This window comes from Patella vulgata, chromosome 5, assembly GCF_932274485.2.
Source record: "Patella vulgata chromosome 5, xgPatVulg1.2, whole genome shotgun sequence".
NCBI classification, from domain to species: domain Eukaryota; kingdom Metazoa; phylum Mollusca; class Gastropoda; family Patellidae; genus Patella; species Patella vulgata.
In genome coordinates this window covers 4,970,463-4,992,406 of record NC_065883.2, presented here as the reverse complement: position 1 = coordinate 4,992,406, position 21,944 = coordinate 4,970,463, and the positions used below count along the sequence as shown (strand labels likewise).

Genomic DNA, 21,944 nt, shown 5'->3' with positions numbered 1-21,944 from the left:
TTATCCGATTTTCTTCAAACAAGGACAATTTTGCACTTAAAATTCTAAACACGCTTCGAACGACGCAATTTTGATAACTTCTTTTTAAAAGCGGCAAGTTTTCCTAATAAGTAAACAGGTGCCGCATCGCAATTGTATAGGCGTAGGTACATGTCACTTACCGTCATACAGCCGAGGCTAGATGTAGAGTAATGGAATCTGCTGGGGTGTGCCGAGTGCTCCTATAGCCTGACTAATACTAACGGTGTCGGAAGTACTATAGAAGATGACGCTGTAGGTATGGTGTTTAGTCTCGATTGTTTTGTACCAACACTGTTTTATACAAATAACAAGACGTGTACAATAGTGAGTAGTGTATTTAATAGTATTGGTTGATTGTATATGAATTCGTCATCCAATACGAGTTTAGTGTCAAATATCCATTAGAACCCTCTGTTCTCCAGATTACAGGAGATTGACCTGGAGGATTAGGGATATTAATTGACGGGTGATGTTGGTGGTGGAGGTGGCTGTTCACAGTCTGCTGTTCTAGGGGAATATATAGATAAATGATAGTCTAGAGTATGGTATCGAGTTCGGTCAAAAGGACGACAAGTGCAGGTACCTCCACGAAACGGCACTGTACCATTATCAGGAATAATATATCTGACACCATTAACTAGAACCTGACAGTTGGGACCTGATAAAAAGTAAATACATCAATGTTAATCATGACATGACGTTTCGGTACCGCGACATTTTGGACTCAACTAACTTCGGACTCAAATATATATTCGACATTTAGGACTCGGGTGCACGACAATTGGAGCGTTAGTGGCTTACCTGATTCCAACGGACCGACGCGGGATATGGAAGCCATCCCCTTCTTAGGAAAATTTTGAAAACTTAACCGCCACAAAAGCGTGTTTTTGCTATTCTAGCCCGTGAGTAAAGAACTTCAGACTGGTCCAATGATTTTGAAACTGAAATTCCAGTCTATGCCTACCCAAATTCCAATCAGACTGTTGCAGCTGCATTTACAAAGTATAATGTATGAACGCCAAATGTCGCACAAAGCAGAGTGGCTCCAGACAATATGTTTAATCAAAGGTCAATTCAGCACAAATTCGCGGTATTCAATTAAGAGAAAAGTAAAATTAGTGTTTTATTAGATATTGGGCACGCCTATGGTCGGTACTCGAGAATTAGTTGAAAAGGAAAAGTTGAACACAGATGTCGATCAAATTAAAGATGGGTTCCCGCGTACAAACTGGGTGATTTAATGGTATATATGGACTAAAAACATATTCAAACTAATTAATTTGTTATAATTATGCTTCAAATCCTTCTCAAATATTGTAATTGCGAAGGAATGCTCTGCTATTAAAATTCGATCAAACCAGGTCATGTTTACGTCACGTCTTGGAAGTCAGAGGAGAATCCATTGCATACATAAGACAATTTTGTCTTTAATCGCTTACTATTTATTACAAATATCGAATCCTAATTAAATTCTCGGATTATCCACTACCCGCGTCTTTTTTATCTGAGAAAGTGTTGCACGTCTAACTCTTCATAGCGTTTATCAACTTGTACCTCAAGCGCTCAATGTTGGCGTGTGACCTTTGACATCACGCGTGCAGAAATTCTTAATCGTCGGGCTGTTGATTAGGGGAACCCTTACATTTTTGTCCTGTATACGCTCCATGAGTGTTTTTCGGGGAATCCAGTATTTTTCTAGTAAGATTGGATATCTCTACTTTCCATATATACCAAAATTGCCATACTTTTATTGGAAATAACCACCAGATAAATACTTTTCTGGGAACCCATCTTTAAATAATAATAACCCAAATACAATTTTATAAAAATAACACGAAGGTAAAATGTGCAGTTTGTCATCAATTAGACACTGTTCTTGCAAGGCCCTCAATCCTGTACTCACTCTCAAAGGGGAGAGAGAAATGGGGTTCAATGTCCACTCGACACAACCCATAGTTCAATTTTATTTCAATAATTCGCTGGCACGTCGGGGTCTTTAGCAGTGGGAGGAAACCGGAGGACCCGGAGAAAACCCACGAGGTTGGACAGGCGATCCTACTCCTAACCACGCCAGTTGACTCAATGACAGACCTTATGATACAGCGCGCACGTGCTAACCATTCGGCCATCCAAACCCTCACACTCACAAAGGGAAATCACGCTGGAAAATTCTTAATTCATAAAAAAGCACAGGTAACTTGTTTGAAGTTTTATAAATATCTTACCATTGGGACAGGGAGGGCAGCAAATACCATCATCCGGTGTATTATCAAAATCAACACATTCGATGGGCGGACAACTATCAGCAAAGCTGCCCACACCATACTCTAGAGAACAAGGACAATAAATACAATCTGATACATAATGAAGCTCTCCCGGATTTATCCTCTTTCCATCTCTACAAATACATGGTGACGGTGGTGGCGCCGTATAAGACACGGGCATGGGTGTCGGCGTAGGAGATACCGACAAGGCGAGCGATGATGCTGATAATAACCATATGAATACAACTGGTGCAATCATCTTGATGGTAAGTAATGCAAGTGATATCTGAGGGAGAATTCTCAACTTTTATCTTGCTTAAAACACTCATCAAGCCATATGTTTCAAACAGATTGCCAGCCTCTTTTCAAACTCTACCGAATGTCTGTCAATATGTTCACAAAGAACGACACAGCTAGACGTAATGCTTGTCATTTATTTTGAAATATAAGTTAACTTGGCAGAATGAGTCTGGGGAATATGTTTAATGAAACGGATGTATCGATTTGCGTTGGATTAAGGGTTTAGTGCATGAGTCATGCTGTCTCTTAAATAACATAAAACCACTGAACAAGTTGGTGTTAGTGACAAATCTATTTTTAAAACCAAACATTGTACAAATATTGCGTAAATTAAAACCAAAGGATAGCAATATATATATAGAGAACCTCCTACGAGTCTTTTTTGATATCCAAAAATATCAACACAAGTTGATAAAGTAAGAAAAAACGAGGCTCTGCAAACGACCATTGCAAAGTCCTTTATATTGACCCCGTGTCTCCATCAAAGTCAATTAAATAAAAATAATTCATTTTTAATAAAAAAAAGGAGTTACTTTAAATAAAAAATGAACTGTTCTTTGAAAATACAAAAAAGTACTTCCTTTTTAACTGACCAATCAAATTCATGTAAGGAGATATCGCAGTAGATTATGATATTTATCACACAAGCGATATCTCCTGTAGAATGTATTATTGGGTGATAAATAACATTCAACGTCAGCCATTATGGTACAACTTCAATATAAAGAGGAAATCGAAGACTAAGCTGCGCACTGGATCTAGAACCAAAAATCATCAATGATACAGACGAACTCCAGCAATACAGTCATGAAGTAGGTGGAATTGCAGATGAAAATGTAGACGACGTTGCCTTTGAAATTATTAACTCGTATGTCCTGAGTTTTGGTCACGGTCACATAGAAAATTGTCATCGAGTAGGGAGAAAGAAAATGCCGTATAAGACAGAGGTAGAAACAGAAAATGAGCCCCGTCAAATTATTGTTAGAATTTCTAGAAACAAACACGAAAGACAACTCATGAATGACCGTAAAAAGTTGAAAATATCCCGTGCAAACAATTCTACAGTGTACATAAACGAAGACCGGACAAGATGACGATCGTATCTGTTTAGTCTTGCTAGAAAAGCATATCGCTCCAAAGATCGAACCCAATATTGAGAAACTACTGTAGTTGCGCCTATCACTTTATATTTGTGGAGGTACGTTAAATAATTTTTAAATGTGATATAACGACATCTAAGCGAGGGAAAACGAGGTTTTGAACCACCGCTTTACAGCTTTTAATGTCGGTTATCAAGCCAATTACTTACCGCATTCGACACAGTGGACCATGAGGTGCTACTTGATGTCCTCAAGGTAAACTTTGGAATCCAGTCAGACGCGCTACAATGGTTCGACAGCTATCTAAGACCTAGAAGCTGTGTTGTAAATGTCGGAGATCAGTACTCAATTCCCCAGGGATCGTGTGCAGGCCCCGTGCTGTATCTAGCGTATGCCTCAACAATGGAAAAGGAAGTGAGTTGTGACATAGGGATACCTGGATACGCAGATGACCATGCACTTCGGAAATCTTTCTGTGCAAGCAACATAGATCAGGAAAGAATAGCGATACAAAGTCTTGGAAGACAATGCATCTTCTATTAAACTATGGATGGATGCGAATCGGTTAAAAATGAATTCATCTAAAACTGAATTTATATTATTTGGTCACACGACTTCATATATCAACGTCAACACCGTCCATCGATCACCAAGTATCAAGTACCTGGGTGTGACTCTGGATGAAGAGTTAACACTCATTCAGCACATTAAACAGAAATCTAAAACCGCGATGTATGGGATCCATAGAATTAAGTCTATCAGATCAACCATTACCAAAGATGCCGCAGAGACACTATACCAAATTAAATATTTGTATTTGTAATATTTAAATCAGTAAACAGTGTTCCCCATACTGACAGATGCTTGAAAGGAGAATAATACACTCAATTTCGCCAGTCGCGTTTTCTATTTTTGGAGTATTGTTGTGTAACACAGCTTTAACACCTTACCATTTTAAGAAAGGCGTTGTCAACTATAAACAAGAGGTCCTGGCTGTATTACGTCTTGGGTGTTGTATGAGTTGTCAATATGACCAGATGTTTATGATGTGTATTGAATTAATCCATGTGGTCTTGTAGGAATGGCGATCTCACGTCTGTGATGTCCATGACTGTAATAAAGGAACCGCCTCTTGCTTTTGTGATTCCCCCCTTTTTCTTGTTCCCAACTGAACATAAAGAATTAGAGAGGACAGCCAGAAGTGCAAAGTCATAGTAAAAATGACGAAAGTGAACTTCAGATTCTCGAGAATTTCTTCTGTCCACTTTGCTAATGGACATCCAACCGCTACTGACCAATATACCTCACTTTACCTTGGGTATGAGAACAGTAGAAAAAATATGGCACGCACGCTTCCTACTGCAAGTGAAAATCTGGATTATGTCCCCAAAAAAAAATGAGAGGAAAGTCGTAAAGCAGTAACGAGAATTTCTTTTATTGAATATGACAATTGCATTGAGAAAGATGAATGTTCTTATGAATTCTAGCCATTAGCTCGAAGATGTAATGCTGACCACAGTTACTCTATTTCGGATATCCAGGCATCTGCAGTTTTACAGGGGTCTTTACAATCTATTGTAATTAAAAGACCAAGGAACCGGGTGAAATGCCTCGAAAAAGAATTTTACTATTTCAAGAGTACTGTAACTAATTTATTAAGAAAGCCAATTTAGAATTCACCCCGTTCTTAGGTCAGATAAGAAAGTTCAATCTTATACAGGAATTAAAACACTGACAAGTCATTCATGAACACATGTTTCATTACAAGCGATATGCGTCAAAGAACGCTTAAACATAGGAGAAACATTCTCATGACAATAACGAAACTGCGTATTGGTACTCTCAATGGAGATTTATCTGATTGATTTGGAGTATCTTGTACATCAGTGTCAAATGCTATACAGCATGAACACGTGTTTCAGATACACGGTACTAAGCAGGGTGCGCAAACCTTTTCTTTACAAGAGGTATGCTAGGAGAGTCAAAGAACTCTTAAAAATTTATCATGACCATGACGAATCGGCGTATTGGTACCGTCAGTGTTGTTTAAATTCTATCACAACATGGATCAAATTTTTGTTTTTATCAAAATAGGTCAATCAAAGTAGTGAGAGAAATCCCCCCCCCCCGCTACACACACGCACCTTCTTGCAATAGTCAGAGAAAACCTAAGTTTTTTCAGAGATCGGCATTTTACCGATGTACGTACCCCCCCCCCCCCTTCTTGCAGTAGTCAGAGAAAACCTAAGTTTTTTCAGAGCTCGACATTTTACCGATGTACGTGATGTGATAAATATATCATACTAAATTCTGGGTTCGTGACTGGAGTTCCTCTAATATGTGGGGAACTTACACCTCTCCATGCTAAATTGATGTTGCCTCCTAGGGGGAGGTATCTCGTGGATGGTAGAGAGACCGAGGTATTTGCAAAACAGGCTATAAGATGAAACTCAACACAAACTATATAAGTCATCGAGAGTTGATTATTGTCTTGTCATGTTAAATGTCTAATTTATCCTTTCTAGAACATTTAAGGCCTAAAGAAAAACCGGCAATAAGCAAATGTAGCTCTTGAATAATTGTCTATCCATGAAATTGTACCTGGTGTTATGGCACTGCAAACTAGATCGAATTGGGTAGATCATTACATATTAAGTAAAACATTCTGAGTAACATGTAGAATAATCTTTAGATAGCCAGCAGCAGCCAAACCCTGTATTATGTTTGTCACACATATCCGGTAATATAGTGTTATCGTGTGGATAGATCTAATTCTTAAGGCCAACTCAAGATTTCGTCAAGGTCGCTGATATGTAAATGAGGTTAGGGCACGTTATTGTTCGCGAGATTGTGGGTTAGGTCCGGGGTTAAGATTAGCACTAGTCCTGGTTGCATCTCGTGACCTTTGACCTAACTAAGTTGACCTTGTGGCATAGGTCTAACCCATCCTAGGTATCCCCACTGGCCTCATTCCGTTCTACTCCACTAATCCCTGGGTTAATCCATGGGGTTTCCACGATTTCAAATTATCTGCCCCGGCCTTGATTGTAGCTAAAGTCTACAAACCAATCAAAAAAGAGTTTATAAACCAGTCTTACTAATGAAACGGCATTTGTTTTTATAAGGGTAAATAACTATATCATGTCCATTTACTGAATGACTTTCATGTGATCGCTAGAAAATGGCGACGCTAGGGTTAGCAATAAATTTCTTAAAAGATTGTTATTGCATGGCGCTGTTGTCCAAACCCTCTTCGATAACGTCGTCGGTCGTGTTAATGTTCACAAATGGAGCACTGAGAAAAACTACGAAATAAACCGGATGCCTAACCATTTCCTCAAAACTAGTTGCAGTCAGATGCAAAACAGCTTATGTCGCTACGACTGATCTGTACGACTAACCGCAGCTGACTTTTCACAGTCGCATCGGAAATATTTCTCCTATCCATGCAACTCTGGGTAGCACCAAAACCAATCGCATCGCAGCGCAAGGGCGACATCAGACCCCCCCCCCTTCCGAATGCATCTCTTTAAGCCACCGGGAAAAACCATCATGTTTGATATAATAGTGTTGTTGATTTAAATTGTAATTTACAGGTAGAAGAAGATTGATATGCATTGTTACAACTAAACACGTCATAAAGTGTCATATTTCTGTATAGAATGACATATATTAATTTGAATTTGAAAACAAGAGATTGGCGGCATGTAGCATATTGCTTGTTAAAACGAAGGGTTTAAATCCTACCTGTCTGCACCGGCTAGGCTATATGAATTAATGATGCTCTTGGGTAATATAAAAGCAGCCAATGTTTCACCTGACAAACACTTGCGTTACTTACGAACAAGATGATTTCTCAAATTGTATTGATATCGCTTTTATCAGACTCTTCGCTGGCCATGCCTTCATCACCTCCACCTCCTTGCATCTGTAGTGATGGAACGGGTATATTTCCCGGACAGACTCATAAGGTTACAGATTGTGATATATGTAAATGTAACGAACAAGACGGTGTATCCACTGATCATATCAACTGTTCTCTACCAGGGTGTGTTGAACCGTATTCTGTAGAAGGAGATGGAGTTTGCTGTCCATCCTGTCCTAAAGGTAAGGTGAAAACATCGTAACCAACACTTATTTTGTGGAACCATGCGCGGATGGGGTGACTGTCATTATTGGTTTGGGGATCATGGTGGGTGAGACGCTGGCTCGCTAGTCTGGAGGTCGGGTGTTCGATCCCTGCATTGGCCGAGAAAATTCATCCCGATTTTCCGGCGTGGTTCCCCCTTGTCAGCTGTCTAGTCATTCGGATGAGACGAAAAACACATTGGCGTGCACGTAAAAGAGTAGGCCGTAGTGCCGCTGTCCGGGCAAAATTTCCCTTAATGCCTGTCTTCGTTAGCCCAGTTCGGAGCAAAACAGTAGGACGTTAAACCCATTTCATTTCCATTATTGGTGTTTTTTTCTTGGAATGGGTTCTTTCATTTCTTTAGATACATTATGTACGATCTGATAAAGAGCTGAGCAGTCTTGCTATAATATGAATATATTGAAAATTTCATTCCAATTACTTTATTCTGTGCGAATTTTTTTTTTTTTTTTTTTTTGGATAACAATTACTGTATTTCTATTAAAGCTACGTTTCAACAATGATTCTCTTATCGTTATCAAGCACAATACTCATACAGACAGAAGGTACGAAATATATATACTATGTGCGTTAAGGCCCGATCCCACAACACTTACGGATGCAAAGAGGATGTATGAATTTGTGACTGTCTGGAGATATAGGGTATATCTTTCATTATCGTAACAACGGAGTCTCAATTGAACATTTTATCGTTAATCTTGTGGATATTTAAATCCCACGAATGTATCTATAAGGTAGTTATTTCCAATAAAAGTATAGCATATTTGGAATATAAGGAAAGTAGACACCCAATCGTGTTAGAAAAATGCAGGATTCCCTGGAAAACGGCCATGATTGTTGAACAGGTGAGAAAAACAAGCTAACAAAACTCACTTTATGTTGTCTCTTCTATGTTGTGCATTTTAGGTCCAGATTGTGAAGCTAACAATGGTCCAGGAGAATTCGACAGAGGCATAATTCCTGCAGATCATAATATACATTTTCTTCGTGATTATGCATGTTCATGCAATGGTCCCAGTCCAGCCAATGCAAGTTGTTTTCCATATCCAGGCCCAAAATGTCTTTGCCATGACGGACTATACACAGTTCCAGGACATACTCATTATATATCAGATTGTGATATGTGCACATGTTCTTCACAATATCACGCGAGCCAATATATTATTGATTGCTTTGAGAAAGAATGTGTTGATCCACTTTACATAGCGGGTGATGGTATTTGTTGCTCTATCTGTCCTAATGGTAAGATGTGCATAACATTATTTATATTATCTACTTTTAGTTTAGTTTTGTATTTGTTGACCTACCTGTCCTAATGGCAAGAAGGGACAGTTGTCTAGTCGTTCGGATGGGGCCGAACACTGAGGTCCCGTGCACACGTTGGTGAGCACCTACAAGAACCATTGAGAATTGGAATTCGATATGAGCACAACACCCGTCTGCATTTTCGGTGCAGAAAAGTAGGACGTTAAACACCACCCACTTTGAGGCAGGCCCCGTCACTGTACAGAGCTGCGGATGATTATGCCACTCCCACGGATCCATTCACTTCAGCTGATAAATTATACAGTTGTTGCTGTGTATCTGGGTGGCTTTGATTGTAGACTGTGTCTTGGCAGTGGGTTTGTCATGTGGGATTACGTTAATGTGGGTTGCGATCTACCATCCGTTACTATTATCTCGTACACTATCGAATTATAAAACAAGCCAGGCTGATGTCCCCCGCCGAAATCCCAAAATAAACAGATGACACACATATTAATTCATCGCACATGTATTATTTTTTTTTTTTCAAAAGTATAGAGCAATCAAACATACATAAAGTTTCGTCACTCTCTATCAGAATGCATCAAGGTTATCTTGTCCCAAAAGCATAGACCAATGAAATTGCTTAGCTCAGCTTTAGCTCGAAATGTTAATCATTCACCTAATGAACATCTACATCAAGTTTAAACATTATACCCGAATTAAAAGTAGAGTATATTCCAAAGTCTTAACCAATCAAATTGGTCGCCGCTCCTTAGCAGAAAATTCTCACCAATAAAATTATTCAAGGTAATGATATAATGAATCTATATTAAGAGTTTCATCTCTCTCACTTCATTAAAACCCAAGTTATTGTGCCCCAAAGCATCAACCAATCAAATTGCTTATCTCTGCTTACCCTAAACAGAAAATGCTCATATTCGAACCCCATCAGTGTGAACATTCTAGCTTAATATGAAAGAGTTATCGTGTCCCAAAAAATTGACATACAGACGGACGGACCCATTTCAATAGTCTCCTGCTTTCTTCGAAAGGCGGGGACAATAAATGTACATCATAGACTATTCCTGGAATTAACGGCTTTGTATTGAGCGGAGATTTAATTTTATCTTTATCCCAGGTTATCCGTTAGATTTAACTGATTTTCTTCTTCTTTTTTTTTAATATTTCACAGGTCGGAACTGTTATGTGAAACCGCCAGGCTGGGAGAATCAGACTGTTATTTCTTACAATACGACGGTTGTGTTGGATGGTTACACATGTAAGTGTGTAGTAACTGAACCCTATGGATATATAGAAGGTCGGTGTATACCACCAGTACCAACGGCAAACTAAACAACATGGAACTTAAAGATACATTATGGGAGATTAAATAACGAGTTAGTAGTTCTCACTACAATAGTTAAAAACTAGATAATGTAAAGGCAATTCGCTGAAAATTTCATTTAAATTGATCCACCATGAACAGAGAACTAAGCGGTTGAAATTTCCGCCTAGCCTCGATCATCATTACTAAAGTCATTTTATCGTTAAATCGTGAAGGAAAGTTATGCAGTAAATCGGCTCATAATCCACTAAAGATCGCAGCCTAGCATAACCATCTAGAGTTGATTATGGTCTGGATAGGTTAATTAATGTCTAATTAATAGTTTAGATAACATTTCAGGCCTAAAGAAAGACCTGCAACAGACAGATTTAGCTCTTGCATAATGTATGTTTAATCATCTACAATCTTGAATCCGGAGGGTTTCTAATGGATATTTGACACCAACCTTTAACAATAAACCACTCTCGGTTGTACACGTGTTGTTGTGTGTTGGTGGTAATAAATAAATCTGTGAAAGTTATTGAAAAGAACAGAGACTAAACATCATACCTACAATGCTGGTATCATTAACATCATTTGCTATTAGACAGGCTTTACGAGTTGGATACAGAAAACAAAAGATGTACAACTTCCGGTACCTTTAACACACTTGGTATTAGACTATACGAGATACATAGACAGACGTACTACAGGCTAGATCTATTTTTTAAGGCCAACTCAAGATTTCGTCAAGGTCGCTGAGATATAAATAAGGTTAGGGCCCGTGATTGTTGGCGACATTGTAGGTTAGGGTTGAGATAAGCCGTAGCCCTGTTTATATTTTGTGACCTTTGACCAAACTTGAAGGTTGACATTATGAAATCGATCTAACCACGTACCACACCAAAACCACGTGTTGTAGAACTTCCGGTACCTTAAACAGCACGTGGTATTTAGTCAGGCTATACGAGAAACATAAGGGATGCTCGATTGTCAGTCCGGAACAAGTGATACGGAATTAAGTCCTGTCACAGTTCTGCCAGTACCGACAGCTGAGGTGGTGTGAATAGAATCGTGACGTAATTTAAATAGCAAATATGTTTCAGCTGCCATGATTGGTTCAGTCGGCACATGCGTTGTACTCCGAAATTCTCCTGTTCACTCGATTGACAAAATTTTTGGGATTGAGAGAATTCAATTCCGGAACGTTCAATCGAGCATCCCCTTAGACGTACTACACCAAAACCACGTGATATAGAACTTCAGGTGCCCCTAACTTCTCGCCTTTGAAAATCTTCGACATTTCGCTCCCTCGCCTTTGAATAAATCGCGTTCTCGCTCCGCCACAATCAATGACAAGCTTTTCGGCATTTATATTTGGAGACATCGACACAAAAAGGCGGGAATATGTTTTGGGTTCTTTAAAGTTTAACAGTCCGTATATTCCTAACCATTTGTATCTGTTCTTGCGCGAATTGTTGTATTCTGTGCCCGATCTTCAGTCTAATATTTCATTCAAAACCGAGGGAGGGGATCAGCAAAGTTCTCACCGATTCCATTGCCATCATATTCCTGGAGCACAATGGCCCGAGAAATCCCTCTCTAGGACTTTCATCGTCCAATCAAATCTCTCCTGAGTACCATTCTTGGAAGTCGAATTTCTATCATGTTTGTTTAAACACAATACGTAATATGACAGTCCGTCTCTTTGGCCTACTGTCTACCTTAAAACTTCGGACAGGCTGTCACTCTCTTGTTCAAATACATGAAACTTGTGTATTCACCCAGTCAGAAGTGGAATATCACATATACAGCACAATTTCAAATTATTTTATTTTATGACCACATTTGGCCCTGTTACATACATAGGGCTTCAAGGGTACAAATTTCAGATCTTATAATGATTCTGCCAGCGTTGAAAAGCAGTACTTTAACAACTTAATCATATTATTTTGAAGGTGAAATGTCAATTTATAACTCGGGACAATCTTCAGGACAGTTAGTAGGTAATCGAAAATAGTTACCTTTATGGATTTTAATTACTGGCATTGTTTTACTATCGACTTTTCAACTGCGATTCCCCATTGTCGAAACAGTGTCAGACAACCAATACCTGTAGTGGAATCCATAAAGCTACATATTTTCCAATGAATAATATTATTTCAATAATTCGCTTGCGAATAGGAGTTATTAGCGCTAAACCGCATTATGGTAAACGATTACTTTGATGTTCATTCTTTATATTTTCAATCTAAATTCCTTCGATTATCATTGTTAATAATTTAATCCCTTCTTTACAATCTAAATTCCTTGAGATTCATTCTATTACTTCGATATTCAATCTTTATAACCTCAATTATGCTTTATAATCTAAATTCCTTGATATTCATTCTTTATAACCTAATTTATTTCGATATTCATTACTTCAATATGTATTCTTTATTACCTAAAATACTTCGATGTTCATTCTTTATACCTTTTTAACTCGCGTTTTCATCTTGAAGCGAGAGCCCCAACCAGAATGTGGAAGCTGTCAAGTTCTTTTGACAGTTAAGCACATTTTAATCTGGGTGCAATCATCTCAAGCATACACGATCACGATATTACCGTTGCTAGTCACTTCACAGTCTAATGGAATTAACGGTCTAAGAAACAGGGTGAAATACTTCGAACAAAGAACTTTCAATTTCAAAGAGTACTATAACTGCTTTATTAAGAAAGGTAAGTTAGATAAGAAAGAAGATAACTTTTTACGAGAATTACAACATCGACAAGTCATGCATGAACAAATATTTCAGACATCAGGCACTGGAAGGGACTACCCGAGGTGTGTAACCCTATTCGTTACAAGCGGTGGTCACAGTCAAGAGAATGATGCACTGTGCCTTGGTACCCTAAATAAAGAATTAGCTAATATGTCCAACGGGCCATTAATTGACGGCCAACTGTACCCATGGACGGTTTAATTCGCTGACCGATTTGGGGTGTCCTGAACACAACTTTCCAATGCTTTCATAACATGGATTGTTCTTTTGTGTCCGGGGTGCGGTCGAAAACTTCAAATAAATAATTATTATTTCATCAGCGTAGAATTATTAACATAAGCGAATATTTAATGAATTAAGTGAATAGAAGACATGCCTTTAAATGGCATTTAAAATATACGCCTTCTCGTATTATCGGCACATGCCATTTCTTCGTTTCGTTGTGAATTTCCCGGTAGTTGTAATTTTTATAGCACCATAAAATAATACCCCCGAAATAAAGGAATCCCCATCATCAAGTGGCATCATCCCTGTTTGTTTGGCCTTCGCCATTCGACACCGCTGGGGAATGGGAGAGAGACAGGGTTTAACGTCCACTCGACACAGACTAGGTCATTTCGGGACTAACACATGGTTCAATTTTATTTCACTAATTCGCTTGTGCGTAGTGGTCTTTAGCAGTGGAAGGAAACCGGAAGACCCGGAGAAAACCCACAAGGTTGGACAGGCGACCCTACCCCTTGTCACGTACAACCGGGGATTCGAAACCACGCCAGTTGACTCAATGACAAACCTTATGATACAGCACGCACGTGATAACCATTCGGCCATCTAACCCCTCCCCCGGGAATCGCAGCTTTTAAGAATGCATAGACGGTGATTGTAGAATGCTCCCTCGCATCACTATATACAATTTTGCATGTAGTGTACCATCTTCGAGTCTCCGATATGTAACAAATGGGTGTAACGTTGCCTGTTTGCTCTCTGAATCTCATCCTGGACGATGTATGAGTAGTTTTCTTCAAAATCTTGGAGAATGATTTCCTCCGTTGGTTTCATGGATGACTTTAGCTGTTTCATATTGTAACTTTGAGATTTTGCAGTAGTTCCAATGAAATCGATCTTCATTTCTGTTATGGTGGCCAATTTGGTTACCTCGTGAACATCTTCACAGTTATTGATATAATTAATCAATCCATCACGACCAGGGCAATCCTTGCAATGTCACATCTTACAACGTTAACAGACTAATAATTTCATGAAATTATTCGTTTACTGCATGGATTGGATTTTTAGTGGTGTTTCATTCAAGCTGGTTAATGTGGAATTTAGATCTGGACATGAGTTGGGTCTTTTCTTGTGATATTTCTGGCGTACTTACATCTATGTCCTCCTTTACATCTTCGATGACAACTTCTTGTTTTGTAAGATTGATAAGACATTCACAGCATACCTTTTCACCTGGTATGACAGACTCTGCTAGATTTTTCACCTGGTATGACAGAATTTGCTAGATTTAAAATTGTTTTGTAAGTGTTCAGACTAATGATGCGTAGAGTTTTTGGTACGAGGTGTCCCTGGATGATGGTTATTATTATATCCAACATGCGTCCTGAAAGTTTAAACGAAATCCATCAATTCATTCTCTCGATACAGCCGCAAAACCATAAATCTCACCTGTAGCAAGGGGCCGTGTGACGTCACATGTGTGTAATCGCAAACGTAAATAAACAATGGTATTCCACAGATATGGCGGACGCTGATGAACTTGAAAGTACCTCAAATGGCGCCAAAAGATCGGGCAATCGATACGTAGCTTATCGTTGTGGGTATACAACCCTACATGATGACGTTTCCCTCCATAAATTTCCTTTTAAGAATCCATTACATTTAAAGCAATGGACTAGATTTGTTTCACGCTATTCAGTGATTTGCTCTTGACATTTTACTGTCGAGGGCTACCCGTTGAAATATAAAATTTTGGTGGCAACGGAAGAGACGCCACCTAAGAATTTTGGAGGCAACGGAAGAAACACCACCTAAGAAATGTCTTTAGCGATAAGCAATTTGATTGGTCAAGACTTTGGAACGTAACAACTCTTTTAATTGTGGTAGAATGTTTCAACTTGATGTAGATGTTTATTAGGTGAATGTCTTGATTAAGTTCAACAATTTACATTTCCCACTAAAGCTAAGCAGAGCTAAGCAATTTCATTGCTCGATGCTTTGGGACAAGATAAGTGATGAAGTGTATAGTTTCACTTCCAGGTACTTCAAAACCTGACCGAGTTTGGTCGTGAACATTTTATGCCTAATCAGTTTGATTGCTCAAAGATAAATGTGCAATTAATCAATATGTGTCATCTATTTATTTTGGCGGGAGACATCAGCCTCATTGTTAGCTTGTATTTATGGTAGTGAAGAAAGACATCACTTGTGTATGAGAAGAAATTGCTAACCCGTTTTTCAAACTGTCCTATTTGTGACAGTCCGTCTCTTGACAGATAAAAAGAATTTTAGGCTCCATGGCTCAAATTGAAACTGAATGTGGGTTATGCAATTACCGTAATATCTGGGGCAGCCAACCTACGAGTGGTGGAATACCAGCTTGACATCTTTTAATTTCCCGTGGCATATTATTTTCTTGCTCTTTGCCTAGTAAAAGTCTGCATTTTATGTCCATGACCCAGCTGGTGACAATTTCTTCTGACACCCTGTTCAAGCATCAGACACATTATCTTCAACCAGTCATTCTGAGATAATGGAATACCAACAACAACGATATATAGAAGTAAGTAAATTTATTGCATGAAAACGCCCACGGGAGGCAGCTTACAATTACAAAAATTACATTAATACAATACAACAAATATACATGTAACAAATCAACGAACGTATACATAAAGCTAGTTACAAGCAAAGCCGTATATAAAGTTGCGACGACTGTGAAGCCAGAAAATTCATATGACGTCAAGTTTACAAAGACTAGTTACAAGTACAAAACTATTATATAGCAAGGGGGGTAATAGGCATGTGCTTCCTTTAGCAGCACTCTTTTTTTTCGGAGTCAGTGATGTTAACTTTTGTAAACAAAGCAGATGGTGTAGACAATAAAAGTGTAGCAGATACATTTAAATTTAACACTCCCACTGGTCAATGCATCACTCCCTGTTTTTAAAAGCATGATAAACATATGAGCACACAAATTTTGCAACTGGTGAGGGTTGGATAAACGTGACACAGGGCATACAAATAGGTCTGTTTGTTTAGCAGGGGATATAATAATTATAATGTCAATATCTTGAGCACCAAATCTATCCATAAGCATGCTCAAAGCGTTTTTAAAGAAATGAAATGAAATGGGGTTTAACGTCCTACTGTGTTTTTCCTAAACTGGGCTAATGAAGACGGGCATACGCCATACAGTGTGCTATGAGGGGAATTTTGCCCGGGCAGCGGCGCTATGGCCTACTCTTGTATCGAATTCCAACTGCCAAGGAATCTTTTACAATAAACTATATACATATTTGTTCAAAAATTTAGTCAGCATTAGATTGTTTGAACAATCGAGTTTTTAATTGGGATTTGAAACTTGTAAGAGTTTTTGCTGTCGCGAATATTTTGAGGTAAATTGTTCCACAGTTTTGGGTGCAGCAGTACTAAAGCTTCGATCCCCGAACAGTTTTAATTGTGATGATGGAATACACAAAATGTTTGGATACTGGGATCCCAAAGTACGAGTTGGCTGATATACAGTTAAGAGCCGATACACCAGAACACTGCTAAATTTGGAAATTACAGCCTAATGGATAGATGGATGGAAGTTGCCTTCTTATTAATAATTTATTTTTACACACCCAAGAATAAATAAGCGTTCTACTAAAAGCCTGTATATGCGTGATAGATGCTAAAGTTTTTATTTCAAAATTGGGTTGAAGTATTGGTCATGATAATCATCGCTCTGTGCCATTCAGTTCCACGGCTTCAGTTTGTAACTGATTTTTATTGTCCCCCGCCTTTCGAAGAAAACAGGGGACTATTAAAATGGGCTAGTCCGTCCTTCCGTCTGTCTGTTACACTTTTTGGGACACAATAACTCTCTAATTGAGCTAGAATGTTCACACTTTCTAGGTATTTATTGGGTCAATGCCTTGATGGAGTTCGCAGATGAGCATTTTCTGCGCAGGGTAAGCAGAGATAAGCAATTTGATTGGTTGATCCTTTCGGACACGATAACTTTAGTTCTAATTAAGTGAGAGTGATAAAACTTGGTGTATAGTTTCATTATATCAATACCTTGACTTAGTTCGATAATGAGCATTTTCTGCTCAGGATAAGCAGAGCGATAAGCAATTTGATTGGTTGAGCTATAATGTTTATTAGGTGAATGCCTTGGCGTAGATGTTTATTAGGTGAACGCCTTGATAGAGATCGAAGATGAGCATTTTCTGCTTAGGGTAAGCAGAGATAAGCAATTTGATTGGTTGATGCTTTGGGACACGATAACTTTAGTTCTAATTAATTGACAGTGGGGACACTTGGTGTATAGTTTTATCTCATCAATACCTTGAGTAAGTTCCATAAATAGCCATTTTCTGTTTATGTGTAAGCAGAGCGATTTCATTGGTCGAGATTTCGGAACACAACTCTCCTAATTGAGGTAGAATGTTCATACTTGGTGTAGGCGTTAACTATGTGAACGCCTTGATAGAGTTCGAAGATGAGCATTGTCTGCTTACGGTCAGCAGAGATAAGCAATCTGATTGGTTGATGCTTTGGGGCACGATAACTTTGGTTTTAATTAAGTGAGTTGTTTTAATTAAGGGAGGGTGATTAAACTCATTACCTTGACTAAGTTTGTTGATGAGAATTTTCTGCTTAGGCTAAGGATCGATAAGCAGTTTGGTTGGTCGATACTTTGGAACACAATGACTCTCCTAATTGAGGTAGAAGAATGTTCAAACTTTCATTCTATCTGATAGAGAGTGATGAAACTTAGTGTATAGTTAATAATCAGTTTGATTGCTTGATACTTTTGAAAAAAAATAAATGTGCGATTAATGAATATTTGTCATCTATTTATTTTGGGATTTCGGCGGGGGACTTCAGCCTCACTGTTGGCTTGTTTCAAATTTGGTTTTGCAGTTTGGTTCATGACAGAATGAATCCTATCCATATTCTGCTGCCGAGAAATAGCTTGGCATGGCAGTCTTTGAAAACTGGAAAGCTGGTGTTTAAAAAGACCCAACATTTGTTTTGGAAATGAATTGGTATTAATCTTCCCTTTTAAAATAACTGTAATGACGTCAAGAGTAGCTGTCAAATGGAAAAGGAAGGTATTATTTGATGTGTTTCAACTCTTCACAGAGGCAGGGATTGGTACCCTGGTAACAGATCGCCATGTGCAATAGCTAAAGTGGGTCCGGGAAAAACATGTCATCGCCAAAACACTGTGCTGTGTCGATTTCTCGCATGTCACAAAGGGTATTGTAACATGGATGGGAAATCTTCATTTGTTCTTTTCGTTGAATAAGCAGATTGTTTTCCCTCTAGTAGATTGGGTGGGGCATAACCGTGCAATAACTAGACAGACATGTTCAACGTTATTGCACACTTTTGCTGGTTTACACTAGTTTTAGTAGAAATCATATAGGGAAGGGGGTTGGGTTTTCTGTGCAATAACAATAAGCATGTTGAGCAGTTGTCAATGTCACAAGTCATTTATAGCACGCTTCATTCGTTAACAGGTTTAACTCCTGGGTCTACGGCTTCCGTGGTTTAACCCGTGAACTCATGAAAGCCGTGCTATAAATATAACTTATTTCATAGTAATAAAATCTTGTTGGCAACGCACAGTTATGGTCCATTTTAGTAGGGAATTGTAATCCAAATTTAACATTTAATTCTGGCCTTTTTTGTTTTCACATTATGGCTTCTAAATTATTTCAGGTTAGAAGAAGCTTACAGCACTATCCAACGAAAAGGATTGTAGTGATATTGTTCATTGGATAAAAAGTGTTTGCAATCATTTGTACTGGGTAGTTGCATCTACTCCTTCTGCTGATTGACAATTAATGCTGGGAAATGGCTAAATGTTCAAAACCACTTTTAAAATATTCATGCGGGACATGGTTAATTATTCACTATTTACAGTCGTGAGGGTTGAAGGGCAGTGATAGGAAGACATTGTGACTTCACTTATTGCACAACTAGGTGAAGGTAGGGTGTCCTGGCTTTAAATCTTTGTAATCTGGGAATTTACTGCATTGAATGCCTTACCACAGAATCGATATTCAAATGTATGTATAGGATATTAACCTACCCGAGGTTGATATGGTAGAGAACGCGCGGGCGAAGCCCAAGCGTTCTCTACCATATCAATCCGAGGGAGAGTAGGTTTATATCCGACATATACAACGCCATTTGACCCTTAAATTTAATGGGCTCTTCCATTAAAAGGCAACAATGATTGGATCATTGCTCGATAGTTTCCGCCAAATAGCGAAAATTACCGAAGTAATTACGTGCATGTTTTTGTTTATACGTCGCCATTTTGGACCATTGAATTGAAAGCAAAAACAAAATGGATAGTAACACGAAGTCAGACGAATAATCAATCCTTTTTAGCCAACACATTGACGATGGAATAGATGTGAATGCAAATATCGACGAGGATCTATCCAAAGCCTGCAGAAAAAGGCATTCTTTTCCAAGAATTCTGACAGTGAACCAAGATTGAAGGTTTTCGGTATGTTCAGAGAAGGATTTGACCGACTGTTTTAAGTGGACTGTACCCAAAAATACTTTACTAAGGAACTCTTAGGCGATAAATACTTTCAAGTCTTGTAGTGTGTGGAGAAATAATCGCAATGTGGACGAAAAGAAAATTCTGAAAGATGTCTAAGACATGGATAACCGATCTAAATACATGTATGTCGATAAGTACGCCGTCTATTTCGGTCCTGAATTTTAGAAACTGTACCATAACAAATTTTAATTGTCAAAAGAATAAAAAAATTATTTCCGTGTTTTTTTTGTATTATTTCGATCATGACGTCATGACGTCATCAGCGGTTGATATGAACGAATATATCAACCTATGATGATGTCATGACAGGTTGTTATGAGATATAACTGCTATGGACATCAAAGTAAAAACTACCGCCTGTTGTATATGTTTCTATATAGCCTATACTGAGAAGACAATACACCCTCCCCAGCCCAATGACAATGCATTTGTTACACATGCATTATGCAAGAGCTAAATCTGCCTATTGCAGGTCTTTCTTCGGCCTTAAATGCTGTCAAAATTATTAATTAGACAAGGATTAACTTATCCAGCCCATAACCAACTCTCAATGTCATCGCTATAGCCTGTGATATTTACTGGATTTGAAGACGTTTTGTTGAGGATGAAATAACCGTAAAAATGGATAATCGAGACCTTATTTATTATATAGGCTATAAGTTCAGGCTTAAATTTTCAGCATAGTCTCTTATGTTATCTTCCATAAGCAAACAACTCAGTTTTTATATTCTATAGGAACCAAAGTGTGTGAACGGTTCCAGGATGTTGTTTCATCTAGACAAATTTTAAAAAATACATATCCATGCTTTCGACAGGACAGAAGACCTCATATCTGGAATCTTATGCTGTTATTAACCATTTTGCACCTAAGATGATTGATTTCTCCTACCACGGACAATTGTGCAGGTAAAGCAACGTTTAATTGGGGGTTTAATCTCTTTATACAGTGACTCCAAATAATATTAGTAATTTATTCATTCATGTTTTAAATTTTACATATTTTTAAATTATTAGGCTAAATCAGGAGTGTTCCATTTACCCTCAAAAATGTTCTTTATCATATCTTAAGGTTACTTTTGGCCGACTTGTACTTCAACGAAAGTAAAAACAACGAACAATTCATCAATCGAAACGGAGGGGCTGGTTGGAGAATTATTTTCCCAAAGTTCAATAAAGAACATAACTCACCGAAGAAAATGCTGGTTATGCCATCATATGGTATGTGGAATTTGTATTATTGCAAATGGAGATAAACACATAAACCAGTGGTAACAGTGCAAGAGATTTCGTACCATCAGGGGCCGAAATCGAGGAAGTTTTTGTCTGAAATGCGCGAATAATGAAAGAAACTGAGATCCTGAGGTTATAAACATTAATTTCAAGTTTCATCAAATTCGGATAAAAAAAGGTCAATATGACTCTTCTCCTTAGATAGAGATATCGGTTGGGGGGGGGGGGTATAGGGTTGAAACTCAACACAGACTAGGTAACACCGGGACTATCATATCAAAGCTTCTTGTTGGAGGCCGTAATATCCTTTGGGGAAAATTTTCATTACCACCAGAGAGAGGGAGTGTGTTTGGTTTAAATACTAGCTCGGCGACATCGGGATTACCCTGTCATTGATTTATTCGATTGCGTGTAGGTTTATAGGGATCTTACAAACTCGACAGTTAGACCGACTACTATCAAGGTAATCTAATGGTAGCGGAGGGGATGCGCACAACATCTCTATTTGGTTAGAGGGAGAGAGAGAGATGGGGTTTAACGTCCACTAGACACACACTAGGTCATTTCGGGACTAACACATGGTTCAATTTTATTACCACCAGAGAGAGAAGGAGTGTGTTTGGTTTAAATACTAGCTCGGCGACATCGGGATTACCCTGTCATATTTTAAATTGATTTATTCGATTGCGTGTAGGTTTATAGGGATCTTACAAACTCGATAGTTAGCCCGACTA

The 21,944-nt window shown here is 38.4% G+C and overlaps 2 long non-coding RNA genes across 2 annotated transcripts; one reads left to right on the top strand and one right to left on the bottom strand.

The window, feature by feature from the left end:
- Window positions 1-342: 342 nt before the first annotated feature.
- LOC126822156 (uncharacterized) lies at window positions 343-2,574 on the bottom strand. Its single transcript, XR_007680688.2, has 2 exons — window positions 2,247-2,574; window positions 343-679 (listed from the first exon to the last, which is right to left on the bottom strand). It is a non-coding gene; the product is annotated as an uncharacterized LOC126822156 (long non-coding RNA).
- Window positions 2,575-7,518: 4,944 nt separating this feature from the next.
- On the top strand, window positions 7,519-10,901 carry LOC130012941 (uncharacterized). Its single transcript, XR_008788151.1, has 3 exons — window positions 7,519-7,792; window positions 8,742-9,077; window positions 10,276-10,901. It is a non-coding gene; the product is annotated as an uncharacterized LOC130012941 (long non-coding RNA).
- The last annotated feature ends 11,043 nt before the right edge of the window (window positions 10,902-21,944 follow it).